General features: G+C 42.9%; 1 pseudogene; it reads left to right on the top strand.

Annotated features, from left to right (window-relative positions):
• The first annotated feature begins 10,452 nt into the window (after window positions 1-10,452).
• LOC130046077 (uncharacterized protein C2orf78-like) lies at window positions 10,453-14,214 on the top strand (annotated as a pseudogene).
• The last annotated feature ends 649 nt before the right edge of the window (window positions 14,215-14,863 follow it).

Raw genomic sequence — 14,863 nt, 5'->3', positions numbered from 1 at the left:
ATTGAAGGAAGACATGAAAGAAACAATGGAACAGACAGCCAACAAAATACAGGAAGAAATGAGAGGAGAAATAAGAAAGCTACAAACAGAAGTCTCATAAAAGATTTGGTAGCCAAAATTTAAAACTCAGTGGGCGCCCTCAACTGTAGAATGACAACAGCTGAAGACAGAATCAGTGAGCTTGAAGATGAGTTGCAGAAAGCATATAAGAAACAAAATATAACGAGGAAAAAATCCTCAAAATAGTGCTCAGGCGAATAAGAGACACAGGGAATGAGTTCAAGAAGAACATCATAAGAATCATCAGAGTACCGGAAGGACAGGGAGGCAACCCCAATGAATTAGAAATAGTTAAAGATATCATCATTGAGAAGTTCCCAGAGCTGAAGAATGCAGGCATCCAGATCCAAGGAGCCCAAAGGGTACCAGATAAAAAAGAAAGAGACCTTAATAAAAAGACTCCAAGACACATCATAATCAGAATGACAGATACCACAGATAGAGACACAATACTCCAAGTAGCAAGGTCAAAGAAGGAAATAACACACAAAGGAGCACCCCTTAGATTTACAGCAGACTTATCAGAGGAAACCATTCAAACTCAAAGATATTGGGGGGGTATAGTGAAAAAACTCAATGAAATGAAAGCCTCACTACGAATACTTTATCCAGCTAAACTCTCACTTAAACTGGAAGCTGGATAAACAACAGCTCAGGAACTTCATAGACTCAAAACCAACCCTAAAAGGACTAAAGGTGCTACTGTAAGACAAGAAAAAAAAAGCCTTACCAGCACAACAAACATCTACAGAAAGATGGCACAAAACCCCATGACAATAATCTCTCTCAATGACAGTGGTCTAAATGCACCAATTATGAGACACAGAGTGGCAAAATAGATTCAAAAACTTAACCCAAAATTCTGCTGCTTATAAGAAACACACCTTAACAGAGGGAGCAAACACAGACTCAAAGTCAAAGGATGAAAAACAATCCTGCAAGCAAGCAACTACCATAAAAAAACTGGGATAGGCATACTAGTATGCAACACTATAGATTTCACGCTGAAAAAGATTAGAAGGGAGAGCAAAGGCCATTTTTTAATAATCAAGGGATATATATCTAAGGAAAAAATCATACTCCTAAACATATATGCACCCAATGAGTGACCAGCAAAATACTTAAAACAACCACTAATAGACTTCAAGGAGCACATTGGTAGCAATATAATAATAGTAGTTGGAGACTTCAACACCACCCTATCACCTTTTGATAGATCAACAAGACTAAAACTTACAAGGAAACACTGGCTATAAATGAATAAATGGAAGCGAGAGGGCTAATAGATGTATACAGGGCTTTTCATTCCCAAAGAACCGAATACATATTTTTTTCCAGTGCACATGGAACATTTTCTAAGACAGACCAAGTGTTCTACCACAAAACATACCTCAATAGAATCAAAAACATAGAAATTGTACCAACTCTCTTTTCAGACCACCATGCACTGACAATAGAAGTTAATCGCACACAGAAACAGAGAAGTCAATCAAACACCTGAAAATTAAACAACTCAATATTGAATAATGAGTGGGTCAGGAAGTAAATCAAGGAAAAAATAAAAAGATACCTGGAAACAAATGAGAATAAAGACACGAGCTATCAGATCTTGTGGGACAGCTAAAACAGTGTTGAGGGGGAAATTATAGCTCTTTGAGCATTTCTAAGGAAGGAAGAAAGGGCCCACATAAATAATCTGACTTCACAGCTCAAGATCTTAGAAAAGAAGCAACAAAGGAGGCCAAACCATGTAGGAGGAAGTAAATAATAAAACTTAGAGCAGAAATTAATGACATGACCCCCCCCCCAAAAAAAAATCCAAAAGATATATGAAACCAAGAACTGGTTCTTTAAGAAAATAAACAGGATTAACAAACAGCTAGCAAGACTCACAAGGAAAAAGAGAGAACCCTAATAAACCAAATCAGAAATTAAAAAGAAGACATCACAAAATAAACCAACGAAATTCAGAAGATCATCAGAGGATACTTTGAAAGTCTGTATGCCACAAAACAAGAGAACCTAAAATAATAATAAAATAGAGAAACAAAATAAAAATAAATAAAGTAGAATACAAGGAAACCAATCATAAGGGAAATGTATTTTTACAAAAATATAGATATATGGACAGACAGAGAGACAGACAGACAGACAGATAGATAGGAGGATATGCATCCAAGGCTAAACCTTAACAACATGTTACTAATCTCTTATAGAAGTGCTTTATGACTCGTGGGTGTAATATAACCATCTTGACGTACTTTCCTCTAAGAAACAATTTTTGGATCATTTTAGCAAATTATTCATAACAAGCAGTACAAAATTATTTTGGCTCTGCTTTAGGGCAGGTTTTCAGGTTTGGGTTGGAAACATTTGAAATATGGTGGTGAGAAGGTGTAATGGTATTGTATTGGTGTTTGAATATTAAATGTACTCAAATATTGTGAACAACCCTATAAAATTAAATTAAATTAAAAAATCTTTTTAAGAGTTCAAAGCAACAAATCTGAGTGTGGAAAACTATGAAGAGGAAAAAAAAATCAAGAATATTTCAGATGTTTCTGTATTCAATTATCACATGTCCAGAAATAGAATTCAGCATGGTCCACAAGCCTCATTCTGAAAAATGAATGCTGAAAGCCCCAAAGGTGTCATGTGGAGAGAAGGATCATGTGAGTCCAGCACTAAGCCAGAGGCTTAGGACTGTGATCATTAGAAAGCAGTTGGTTGTCAAAAAATAAAACTGTACAGAGCAAGACCACTTAAGATCTAGGTTGAAATCAGTGCGGACTTATAATATTGAGTATCGAATAGTGGTATTTTCAGCTATTCACAGTTCTCACACTTCAGTCTATAAACCACTAGAAATTTCATCTTGCACATAGCACTGTAGCACTGTCCTCCCATTGTTCATCGATTTGCTCAAGCGGGCCCAGTAACGTCTCCCTTGTGAGACTTGTTGTTATTGTGTTTGGCACATTGAATATGGTACAGTAGCTTGCCTTGCTTTGTTTTGCGGGCGAGATACTCTCAGTAGCTTGCCGGGCTCTCTGAGAGGGAAAGAGGAATCGAACTCAGCTCAGCCAGGCTGAGTAAATAAATTTACTATATTTGAAATATAGTAATACTTCAGCCAGAGCTATAGTAAAGCAGATAGGTATTTGGTTTGGTCAGGGATCTATCCAGGTTCAATCTAAGATATCCAATACTTTTCTACAAGCACTGCCAGGCATAATTACTGAGTGTCGAGCCAGGAGTAAGCTTGTAGAATTTGGGGGTGCCCCCGCAAATAGTAAGACCTTATGAAGTACCCACAGTATATAAGCCATTGTTTTAAGCTTAGTAAGAGGGATTTAGTTGATAGTATTTTGTTAGGAAAGGTCTAGCATCAAATATATAAGATCAAAGAGATAGTATGTGGAAAATTTTCTGCCAAGAAGGCAAGGGGATGGCGAGAAAGTGAGGAGGTTCTGGGGAGACACGCTGAGGGTTTTGTGTTCGCAGGCTCTCTGGACGGCTCTATCTCACAGCCCATGATCGGTGACCTAGAGCCGCTGTCTGTGGCCTGCATAGGGAACGATGTTTGCCAAGGGGAGACGAAGGAAGAGATCGGTTGATCTTCGTAGCAGTTTATTACAAGGAAGTTTATCCCATAGAAGAAATTTATGTTATGGAGGGCCTAGGTTCTCTCAAGCACATGTTCTTCTTGTTAGTCTCTCCATGTTCCATCTTGCAGACCTGCTCTCTCTCTCTCTCTCTCTCTCTCTCTCTCTCTCTCTCTCTCTCTCTCTCTCTCTCTCTCTCCCCCCAGCTCCCTTGTCTCTCCAACTCTCTGGCAGTCTGGGCTGACACTCCACCCAGTCAGGTAGCCAAAGCAACATAAAAAAGCCCTTCCCGAGGGCTCACCTAAAAGGTAAGTCTAATGCCCTTCTGACTGCCCAACTGCAAAATACCTCCTAAGGTGATTTTCTCTTTTCCTCAGTCCAATAAACTATCAAAAATTATCAGTTATCAAATATTCCTGAGGCTATGCAGGAAGAACAGAACAGTGTTATCCTACATCTCCCCCATTTTCTTTTTACACAAAAACACAAAATTTGAAACAGAGAAAAAATACTAGCTATTATTGTATTGACAAAGTAAGACATATCATTGAGACTTCTAGGGCAGCTGTCCTGGGAACATCTTGCCACAGACTCACAGACTACCGATCTCAGGCCAGATTAATCATTCCTAACCCTAGCAAGGTCCAAATCTAGTTATTACTTTTTGGATCATGACAGCATTTGTCCATGACCAAGCTCGTAAATTTATAATTAAGCATTATGACGCTTTGGCCAGGCCCATCTCGATGCCAGAGTAGCACATAGCTTACCTGCTTACCCTGGTTCCTTCCAGTCCCTTGTCTGTACCCTGCTTTGGGGGCGCTAGAAGTGTGGGCAACTGAGGCTTAAATGAGAGAACAGATGCTGGGACTGAAATATCACTGAGAGTCACATTACAAAAGCATGTCTTCTTGTGTCCATACAAAAAGGACATTGCTCTGAATAACCTATGCAAAGGACTTAGGGAGAAGGGAAAAGCAATATTTACATGTCAATAGAACACAAAGAAAGTTACAAATAAACACAGAGAAATGGGAGCACTGTGATAGGAGCAACTCAGTAAACCTAAACTACCTGAGGTTATGCAGGAAGGACAAAGCAGTGTTATGCTACATCTCTCCTTTTTTTTTTTTACAAAAAACACAAAACTTGAAACAGAGGAACAATTCCAAATACAAGACAGTCTCATTAGTTGTAGTAAGACTTCAGCCCAACCCTGGACCCAGAGCAGGGCTTGTAGTAAGCGTCCAATTGTCCTGCACTATCCAGGGGTGATGAGAGTCACCAATGATGAGAGTCATTTAGTCCCATTCTGAAGAAATGAAGTGTCAGGATCAAAACTGAAGAGTTGTTCCTGTAACAGCATCAGTGGTAGTTGGAGTAATGAGTCCCAGGGGAGCCGCTATTAGGAGTCCGATAAATTCCAGGAAGCACTGGATCAGTCAGGAACCACTGGAACAAGAGCACCACAACTTCAGGCAGGAGTACTTCAGTAGGGGAATGCAGCTATTTTCAGATCAGGTTTATCGGCAGTCATAGATGTAAATCTAGCTTATGTTTGAGAAAAACACTTTACTTTAGTTATCAGAGGCTTTGACCATCAGGGTTTGGTCTCCGTGCATCTGAGTAGACAAAAAGACAGAGGGAAGCTCCAATACAAATGGATATCCTAGAGAGAAATGAAAAACGTGTTCCTATTTAAAAGTCATTCTTTTCTCCTTTGGGAACCTGTGAATTCCAAGGAAAGGGTAAAAGTAAAGTATTGTTAATTCAAAATAAGGAGGCCTGGCATTGTCCAATCCACAACCTGTAAAAACAGAGGCATAAAGAATGCCTTCATGTGAACTCTGGATGTGTTAAAGGAGCCAGAGGCCTTGCTGCAGTTCTTCTGAGGCTGGCTCCTCTTCTTTCCCTTGTGACTTCCAGCGGAAATAGTTTGGAAATGGCTTGGGTCTGGAATGTAAAGGGTTGTGAGTCTCTGTCAGTCTGAGGTCCAACTCAGGTGAATGAATTCGAGTTCTGAAAAGACATAATGGGATCCAAAGTTTCCCAGTGGGATTATCATCTGTTGAAACAAAACCATAGACTTGTCCTTGAATGAGGAGTTTCCCTGCTACATTCAAGTGCGAAAATACTTCCTTTTTGGTCTTGGATTTAACATGCCATATATTCATTGAATATGGAGAGGTGGTGGGCTTAAAGCCGCAGTGTTCTCTTGAAAGTCGAACTGCTTCTGCCTAAGGGTAGCGCCTACAGTGCCTAGTGGAATTGGGCCCTTTATGACAGAATTTAATTTGTAACAATCACTTAATCACTTAACTTCCTGTTAGTCCTCGATTTGCTCGAGTGAGCGCCAGTAACGTCTCCATATGTCCCTGTTGCGTGCTAGTGTAGCCCAATGGCATCTGTTCACTCTGGGAACATGAAGAGCCTCAAACCAATTGTTCATATTCTTGATGAAGAAGTCTGACCATCTGGTAGGTGGGCGGCCACGCGATCTTTTGACATCCCATGGAATCCAGTCGGTAACAGCTCTAGTCCAGCGGTCGTCTTTAAATCTCATTACATGACCAGCCCATCTGATTTTTGACACCTTGGCAAACTAGAGAGCGTCCCTGATTCTTGATCGTAGACGGATGTCAGAACTCCAGATTCTATAGCTCTTTCTATTCTTCTTTGGGAGACCTGAATAGCGTTTTCATGCTGTTTGCATAGGGCCCAGGTCTCTGAGGCATATGTTAATGAGGGAGAACAGTGGAATCAAAGAGATGTGCCCGGAACCAGAGGTTCTTCGTCCTCTTAGCTATTTCTTCAACGTTCTTGAAGGCGTTCCAAGCCGCTCTCTTCCTCCTGCGCAGCTCGGGTGCCAGGTCATTTGTCATGTTGACTTCTCGACCTAGGTACACATAGCTGTTGCATTCGGAGATGGTTGTTCCATTGAGAGCGAATGGCGCATCAGGAATGAGGCTGTTTCTCATAAACATTGTCTTCATAAGATTCAGCTGTAGTCCTACCTTTCCACACTCACGGTCAAAGTCGGCCAACATTTGTGCCGCTTGGCTGATGTTTGGTGTTATTAAAACAATGTCATCAGCAAAGCGGAGGTGGTGTAGTTACCGACCATCTGTCTTCACTCCCATTCCTTCCCATTCCAGTCGTCGCATGATGTTCTCGAGGGTGGCACTGAAGAGTTTCGGTGAAATGGTATCACCCTGCCGAACCCCTCTCTTGACATCAATGATTACTTCTTTGTAGAAGGGTGAGATCCTGGTAGTGAATATGCAATACAACTCACGGAAGATCTTGATGTATTGGCTTGAATGCCCTGATTGGTTAGGGCTTCAATGACCGCTTCCATCTCAACAGAATCAAAGGCCTTCTTGAAATCAATGAACGTTAAACAGAGCGGCATCTTGAACTCCCGAGAAACCTCAATGAGCTTGGTTATCGTGTGGATATGGTCGATGGTGCTGAATCCTTTGCGGAACCTGGCTTGCTCGCATGGTTGTCCTTCATCTAGTGTTCTGCCAATCCTATTTAGGATGACTCGAGTGAACAACTTGTAGATGACAGACAATAGGCAGATCGCGCAATAGTTGCCAATGTCATGGATGTCTCCCTTCTTGAACAATAGTACGGTCCTGCTGGTTTTCCATTGGGATGAAACCTTGCATTCAGACAGGTAGCATGTGAAGAGCCGAGCCAGTGTATTGATGAGTACTGACGGCAGGTTCTTCAGGTGTTCAGGTCTGACCTTGTCTGGGCCGGGTGCTGTTTGTTTCTTTACCGATGAAATGGCGTGTTGAATTTCATGGAATTTGGTATGTTGGCAAGTGGACATGGCTATTGAAGAGATTTGAGTAGAAGTCATTGATAATCTTCTCCATTGCCGTTCTGGAGGATGTGATGGATCCATCAGGACGTCGGAGGGCAGTCATCTTGGTCTTGTAGTTCGCGAAGGACAGGTGGGTGTTACGAATACTCTTCCTGGCTTCTGCCGCATCCACCAGCACTTCTGCTCTTCTCTCTTTGAGGTCTTCCTTGATCGCATCTCTGCACTGCTTTGCGAGCTCGGACTTAGCTTGTAGTTGCCTGAGGCATGCGCCAAACCACGCTGGCGAATTAGCTCAAGAGTTTTCAAAGACAGGAGTTTTTTTGTGGCTATCTCTCTCTTGGCATTCCTTGCACAATCATGGAGGTGCTAAACTAGTTGATCATATTTCTCATCAATGTTGTCAACAATGGCATCTTCCCATATTGCCGCAATAGTTTCAAAGAGCTCCCAGTTGGTGGTCGTTCTGGGAGTTCTCTTTTTAAACTTTGCAGCCCTTTTCTCCCCGCTCTGTGAAGTAGAATTTTGAACGAAGGAGACGGTGGTCTGATCCCGTTCGGAATTTTGGAACAACAGCGACATCGGTCAGGCAAAACCATAGATTGAATATGATGTGGTCTATTTCGTTGTGGAATCGTCCACTGGGAGACTCCCATGTCCAACGTTTAGATTCTGCCTTCTGGAACTGTGAGTTATTATGGATGGTCTTGGTGGACATGATGAACTCAGAGAGTCTCTCACCCTGTTCATTCCATTCTAGGCCATGGGTCCCAATGTGAAGTTCTTCAGCTGATCTTCTCGGTCCTATCTTGGCATTAAAATCACCCACAATGATCTTGTAGAAGGTGTGGTCTTCTATATAGAACTTCTCCAGCTCCATGTAGAGCTTCTCAATTTCTCGTTCATCATAATGAGATGTTGGTGCATAGACAACAAAGATAGAAACTGCCGGCAGTGAGCCACATCTATTCAAATGTAAACGTCCGACTTGGTTTGTTAGGCATTTGAATGAATCAATGCTCATGGCCATGTTTGTGTTGACAAGGACACCAACGCCTCCGACACCTTTTTTATCGCATATTCCGAGGATCACTTCTTCTCCAGTATCGAAAACGGCATGGTGAGATTCGTGCCTTCTTGTCTCGGTCAGACCAATGATGTCGTACTTGATCTTTCGCGCTTGTACCATCAGATGGATGCATCTGATGCATTGAAAGCACAGGTCCGGAAAGCGTTCTGGAGTGTGGCGGCAGCTTGGTAGTGGAGGTAGTGTCAGTAGTGGAGGTCTGCCAGTGGGTTATATATGTGGTCCCAGTAGGGGTAGGTAGGGTGGGTCTTCTGTGCACAGTCCAATCCCTGGGTCTCTGGTGGTTGGTGGAAGTGGACAGGGCAGGGTAAGGTGGGGCTCCTGATTATAATCCCGTTGTCACCTGTGGTTGGTGGGAGCAAGCAGAGAATCTCTGTCCCTGGGTCCGTTGAGCCTGGAGTCCAAGGTCTCAGAGAGTTCCGCTTATCTTGCTCTATAGGGTCTTCAGTCGTGCATGAGTCTTGGCCAGAGCTGCCACAAGGGTCCGGATAGCGTCCTGGAGTGTGGCGCCGGCTGGGTAGTGGAGGTAGTGTCATATCATATACATGACACAATTTCTCAATTAACTTATTGTATTGTTTTCTTTGTTGTGTTTGGGGACAACATTCACTGTTCGTCAGGGCTTACTCTTGGGGCTGCTCTGAATGAGTTACTGTACTATGCTGCTTGCCACATAGCCCAGATTATATTAATATGAACATATCTTTTTCAGTTCTGTGATTCATATTTTTCATGACTTCTCTTGATCTCTATACTTCTCCCATGTAAATCACGTGAAATAGACAAATTCTATTTATGTGTCCAAATTGTTCTGAATTAGAGTTTTAATTATCTCCTTTGCGGGAAATCAACTTGAGACTGAGAATTTAAACAACACTCTTCCTTCCAAAAGCACATCTTGAGAAAAACTAAAGTACTCATTTTTGAGGGGTGATCAAAAACCAGGGTATGGTTGCTAACTTTCAAATTATCAAGTAGATTATCAACGCAGAGTCCTAGGAAGAAAGATCACAGGCTTAGGGTCCCTAACCTAAGGGACATAAGGGACAGCGAGATAGTCTTGGAGGGGATAAGGCATTTGCCTTGTAGACAGCCAATCCAGTTGGATCTCTGTCACTGCATCCAGTCTCCTGAGCACTAAAGGGGTCACTCCTAAGTACAGAGCCAGGAATAGCCCAAGATCACTGCGGGGTATTATTCTAAACTCTACCCCATCCCAATCCCAATAAAAATATTGGGAAAGCTTGAACAAGTCTCTAGGCCATCTCTGGGCCTCAGGTATCTTTCTCCCATAAAATGTTAGTCATTCTCATAGGACTTCCTTAGTTGTAAAATGCTTCCTTTCTAGGCAATAACGGAAAGTTCACCAGTAGAACAAGCTACAGAGGTAGAGCTAGGACAAGGAGTAACTAGCTGTAAGCAACAAATCCATGTACCAATATCACCAGAGTCTTCTATAGTTCTGTATTCACTTTGGGAGCGTGGTGCCAATACACAAAGTGGCAAAATGTTCCAGCCGTTCAACTACCCAAAGTTGTTTGGACTTTTGGTAACTTACTTGACATTTGAAGCTCGTATTTGAAGCTCGCCTAAACTTGAAAGTTTAAGTGAATTTTGCTACACTCAAACGTTGTCAGAGAGGGCTGGAGTGATAGCACAGCGGGTAGGGCGTTTGACTTGCATGCAGCCAAACCAGATTCCATTCCCAGCATCCCCTATGGTCCCCTGAGCACCGCCAGGAGTAATACCTGAGTGCATGAATAAGGAGTAACCCCTGTGCATCACTGGGTGTGACCCGAAAGAAAAAAAAAAGTTATTGGAGATTTTCAGTCTCACAGATTTTTTTCATCACCTGCTTGTTCCTTACAGAAAATCTTCAAACTCCATCTGTATTGGGAACTGCACATTCTCTGCAGCTTCCCCTCCCCGTCGTGAACAATGCAGCTTCCCTAACTGGAAGTGTCTGCAACTATTCCAGCATATCTACTCCAGCTGAAAGATCTGCTTGCCTCCTGCCCTCAGATTCTGGCATCTCTTTTCAACCACTCATGGGTAGTGCCGATCTTAACCAACATTCTTGCACAACAATGCTGTCTAGAGTGTCTGGCCAGAGCCAGCATTCCACTTGGTCTGCTTCCTACCCAATTGTTTTGTTGCGGGATATGGCAGAAAATACTGAAGAAAGTCTTATATGGGAGACTTTACTGTGACTATCCTTGACCAAGACACCACTGTCTCTTCCATGTTTATGGCAGCTCGCTATGAGAAAACCTTAGATACCAACCACATGGTGTCTCTGTACCCATCACTTTCTGCCAGTCTTGTTGAAAGGACACGATCTCGGGTTCCAAATGATAGTTACAACCTGTCGCATCCCTACCAGGAAGGAAGCCAAGTGTATTACTATCATCAGGGCACTCCTAGACCTCTCCTTTCTGGAGAACTTGGTCCCTGCCTGCAATCCAATGGCTCCAAGAAATACAAAGGAGGTAGGGGCTCTGCCTTGCAAGGTTATAGCAATGCATCCCCAGAAATGGTTATGTTTCTAAAGGAGGTTCAGCCCCCAAAGACCCGACCACCAGCCTCGACCTCTGGAGTCTACTACTTTGTGTCTGTTCCACCCACTACAGAACCGTGTTATCAAGGTGAGTAAAACTGAGAGAAGGGAATTCTGGGATTCAAAACTTGGGATCAAATCTGAAAGTGAGAAACTGTCCATAGACAGATGACATTTCAGTTCAATACACTGAGATTTTTGAACGTATGAAACCCGAAGTTAAATGAACTCAGTTTAAGTTTAGACTCCCTTCACTCATTTTACAGCACCTTATTTTCACACTGGACTTCAGAGCTTCTCATGCAGACTGGAAGCTATGCTAGTATAAAGACCACCTAGGTTTCCTTAGAAGAAAATTCAGTAGCATAACAAGGAATGCCACATTTTCATAGTTCATCAGTCCACCCTTATGAATACAGTAACAATAAGCTCCATTTGTTAAATTATTGTTTTTTTGATTTCTGAAGACATTTAAGAACTCTTTTTTGTGATAAAACAACATTAACTTTCCCTTACTTTAATGTACAAGATTCTGAATACACAATATACTCAGAGATCCTGTCCAAAGTTATCAAACCCATAATCTCTACTTGAGCACAGAATTCATGATGAAGTGGTCCTTCATTACTTCTTTTATACCATGATATGAACTTCTGGGATTTTGTTTTTTGAGGAAAATGAAGAAATTGATTATATTATGCTAAGTTCTGTGTAGCATTTAGTAGTTTACAAATCTCTGGCTTGAAAAAAAAGCTTCAGTTTGGGGGAGGCAGAATGTGGGTCACAGACCGCAGTGCTCAGGACTTGCACCTTGCTGTGTGCTCAGGGTTCACTTAGGAAGGTGCTTAGGTGCTCATATGTGATGCTGAGGATCAAACAAAGGTCAGGCGTGTGCAGGGAAAGTGCTTTACCGACTGCGCTATTCTTCTATTCCAAGTCTCTCATTTTTAAGTACGGTTTACACAGAAACTCTTTCAAATACAAAGAAAACAACGGCACCACATGACCAAAAGTAAGAAATATAGCAGTTACCTCCAATCTTCAGGCTCAGGGCCTTGTCCATGATCCTTAGAAGAGCCAGTAACAATTCCTTGCCCATAGGTGGAAGGTGCACAATTGTGACACCACGAGTTGTGTGGAGGGAGTGTTTCATTTAAAGGGGACTGATTTCTTTCGTGGTTCCTTTGTAGGGAAGAATTCGCGGGGGATGAAGACTTCCCTGGCATTGGTACCTTCTGATCAGACTTTTTGTCTGACACCAACTTCAGAATTACCCATGTCTTGTAGTAGCAGGATTTAAATACGTGAGCGTAAGCCACCACCAGATCTCTAGGATGTACCCATAATAGATTCAGCACAAAGTAACCTGGCACTGCCCCCAGCTCCAATTCAGGAACAAACAGATAAGAATTGGGATGAGATGAACATTGGGCTTTCAAAGTTTCTGGATACCGACCATATCCCAATAGAAAACCAAGATCCTCCACTGTGCCCTTTAGAAATCCCTGATATCCACCAGCTTCTGAACCGCATGGATCCTCTCAGCCAAGACAAACAGCCTGGTACTGAAAGAACTCATCAGGAAAAGAATGGTCAATGTTTGCAGGACACAGGAACACTTGAAGGTGGGACTGAATCTGGTGGTGTTTTTGCAGACATCACGACATGGGTGGAAGATAAACAAATTCCCCAGCTATTTGATTGCTTAGAAGACCTAGATCAATGCATAGATCTGCAGGGGATGAACACCACAGATACCATCACTCTAAATCAGGGGCAAGAATACTCAGGTGTCACTAAGAGGACCTCCCACCCAACATGGAGGAACAAAATCCAGTTCTCTGATGCTCTGGAGGGATAGCCCAAGGCCAAAATCCATTCCAAGGACCCAGAATGCTTTCTAGGGGGAACAGGGATTGTTTGTAATGCTGCAGGCAGTGATAGGTGTCCTGTGACCATGGCCATACCCAACAGCAAACCTCAGAAAGCTGCGTTCAGCAAGATCAGCAAGACCAAGAGCCATGGGCAGGAAAAGACCAAAAAGGCCAGTGAAAACTCCAAGAAAGCTAATGACAATAAGCAGACAGGGAACATGGCGAAGGCAGAAGAGAAGCCCACAATTGCCAGGATGAAAAGCAAGTTACGTCAACCTGAGCTTGGCCGAGAGGCCCTAAAAACGCCACACAGCTGCCAGGGCATGCACAACATGGAGTCTGTGCAAGTGTTTGATGCACTGGAGAAGAAGAGGATTCCAAAGCCTGGATCCTCTTCCTCTCAGATCCTGGGTAGTTCAAAGAAGCCCAAAGACATCCAGCCCTCCTCAACTGTCAAACCACAGCCAGGTGCTACACGGCATGGAAAAGGTCTTCAGAAAACTCAGGTCAAAGCTCAGAAACCAAGCAGCAGTGCTGAAGAACGCTCGTCCCCATCTCAGTCTAATCTGCCACCTCCTGGGAAGGTCAAATTGGTATCTTTGTCTTTTCTTACCATGGAAAAGTCGCAAGCTCGACGTTCTCCTCAGAAACCACAGTCTTTGACTTCACATCGTCCTGCTGCAGCTTACCCTGGCAGGCGTGGCTCGACCAACTCAGCTCAGCCAACTGCCACAAATTCATTCAGGCCCATGACTGCATCTTTGTCATGTCCTGCTAGACCACCTCAGCCCATTTCGACCAACCTATCTCGACCAGCTTTGCTGAGCTCTACTAGCTGGCCTAATTCTCAGCCTGCAACTTCTAGACCTGCTCCCTACAAGACAACAGCTAGCACTTCTCTCCAACGGGGACCTCTTCCTGTCTCTGCGACCAAGCGCCAGGTTCAACCCAAATGTCAGAGTCAGTTTCTACAACAAGAGTTCTGTTTCCAACCAATTCCATGTAGAATGCCCAATGTTCCCGAGCCAGTCATGTCAAAGCCCATCACAAAAGAGCAGAGACCAGAGCGTGAGGTTATGAAGAGGAAGGCTCAGCAGGAGCGTGAGAATGCTGCCAAATGCAACTCTTTGGGGCAAGCGCAGTTTTTTGTCCAGAGAGAAAAATATATGGACATCTCTCTATTTTATGGCTATAAGTAGCTGGAATGGTTGGTGCCACTTTAGGTACCAGATGGTTGCCTTAGACAAACACTTGAAAACCATACACATTTCATTTATTCTCATATATTTTTAAAAAAATAAATAGATGCATATAAGTTAATAGGTTAATAATAAAAGTTTTGAATGTTGAGAGGCTTTCCACTGTAGTGGTTATTTGGAGCGGTTGAGGGTTGAAGGATTCATGAGAATGAAATAGAAGTCAGAGAGGAGATAAAAGGGGGAACAGAGAAGAATGTAAAAAAGATAAAATTGGCTCAGGGTTGTAAAGCCCTTAAGAGGTGAAATTTTATGGGCTTTATGAAGAGCTGGGGGGTGGTGGGGCAGACAGGGAAATAGACTACCTGATAGGGCATTTCCAGGAGTCTGACCCAAGGTTCATCCCTGGAATCCTATGTGGTCCCACGAGTTTCACTAGAAGTTATCTTTGAGTACTGAGCCAGAAGTAAGCCTGGAGCACAGGCAAGTATGCCTCTATCGCCAGACTCCTCCAAAAAAGAAAGGGAGAAATGACACAGTGAGGGGGTTTGGTTTAATTTAAAAAATGGGATATGCTGAATTAGTAGGATTAGTGTAATAAGATAAGGTCATGAAAACTAAAAATAGTTTCACAGAGGCTGTCTTTATGCTT

The sequence above is a fragment of the Sorex fumeus genome, unplaced genomic scaffold (genome assembly GCF_029834395.1).
Source record: "Sorex fumeus unplaced genomic scaffold, SorFum_2.1 ptg000131l, whole genome shotgun sequence".
NCBI classification, from domain to species: domain Eukaryota; kingdom Metazoa; phylum Chordata; class Mammalia; order Eulipotyphla; family Soricidae; genus Sorex; species Sorex fumeus.
This window is presented reverse-complemented; position numbering and strand designations above follow the sequence as displayed.